Source organism: Tenrec ecaudatus, chromosome 2 (genome assembly GCF_050624435.1).
Source record: "Tenrec ecaudatus isolate mTenEca1 chromosome 2, mTenEca1.hap1, whole genome shotgun sequence".
Taxonomy (NCBI): Eukaryota; Metazoa; Chordata; class Mammalia; order Afrosoricida; family Tenrecidae; genus Tenrec; species Tenrec ecaudatus.
This window is the reverse complement of record NC_134531.1, coordinates 42,081,885-42,083,510: the sequence shown is the minus strand read 5'-3', so window position 1 is coordinate 42,083,510 and position 1,626 is coordinate 42,081,885.

The following is a 1,626-nucleotide window of genomic DNA, read 5'->3' as shown; positions in this document are numbered from 1 at the left end:
TCTAAATATTTTGTGTTCACATATGTTCAGATATACATGAACATATACATTAACCTCTTTCCAGAAGGATCAAGCTATACCCTAGCATTGGAATAGTTTGCAATGAAGTTTTAGAATAAAGTTTCACGAAACAGTAAATAGTGAGACTATATTGGTCTTTATAATTACATGAAATGTATTGTGAAGCTCTAAACTCCACTATACGTAAACCTGGTTCCAAGTGCCATTACAAAAGAAACAGAAAGCCCCTGAAACACAGGTGTGTGTAGAAAGATCCATCTGGGAAGAAAGGACACCTCTGCTTGTCACAGGCACGTTTGCTCTGGTGAGCCATCCACAACTTGTTTAGTTTCATGAAATCAATTAAGATATAGCTCCCTAAAAAAAGATATAACTCCCAATTTTAATGACAAAGCTGTATCCCCCTGATGTATTCAGATAGTTTTAGAATGTTGCCATGGCTAGGGAAGCCATTTTCATCACACAGCTTAGAAGATAGATTTAAAAATCTCTGAACACACGCAGAGTTGGCTTATGAGTGCACATAGCTGATGCAAGGCGTTTTCTAACAAGGTTGAGAGGTCAAAGAAGTAAAGGGAAGGTAAAGGGGAAAGTCTAGAAAGTCTAAGAGTCTATTCTTTCCTAAAAGAACAATCTAGAGAGTTGAACAATAAGAACTTGTTTGAATATAGGAGTTGCCAGTGCTCTCAGATGATTGTGGTAGGCACCTAGTCTGGTGTCAGTGTGAGGATGACGAGTGTAGGGGTGGAGTCTAGGCTGTCAATCAGGATATTGTCCATGAGGCCTCAGTGTGGGCATGGCCTTCCCCTAAGTATTCTGGGAATTTCGTCTTTTTCTCCTTGCAAGACACATGGAACTACTCTAGTTCCCTGAGATGGAGAAGCCACATGGACCTAGCCTGATGCATCCCTGCATGCTGGAGAAACCACATAGAGACCCCCGGCAGCGCCGAGACACTTACAATGCCACTGGATCCAAAGACTTTCTACTCACTGGCTTCTGATCATTCTTCCTTTGGTGTCAGTGCATGTGTTTCGTGAGTCTGAAGAGGACTTGATAGATTGGCATCAGACGTATGGGCTAATATCGGACTTAGGGGTTTAGACTGGACTGGTTTGGGATGCTTCCTCAATGTTCAAATCCTCTTGTATAGAAACCTCTTTCTTACACACATATGAGTTTCTGTGAATTTGTTTCTCTAGTTACCTGAACTAACACAATGATCTTACAACAAATATATCTTTGTAACTTCCAAAGGAGCCCTGGTGGCATAATTGCCTGCTAATCACAAAGTCAACAGTGTGAATCCACCAGTTTTTTTCTGAGGGAGAAAGATGAGTGAGATAGTTAAGGTTTATTGTGCCAACCTGGCCGAAAAACACATGTGGAATTAATTGAAGGGCAGAGAGCTAAATTGCTAGGTGAGCCTCACTTTTCTAGTTCTCAGGTCTCTTGCTTTGTGATGGTCAGACCAAGGTGCAGCTGCCTTAGCCAGTTCCCTGCTTCAGCTGGCAAGGCTCACTTCCTGCAACACATCCCTGTGGAAAAGTCACATGGACCTACCCCGATGCATCCCTGGGTGCTGGAGCAGCGGAGAGGAGGCCC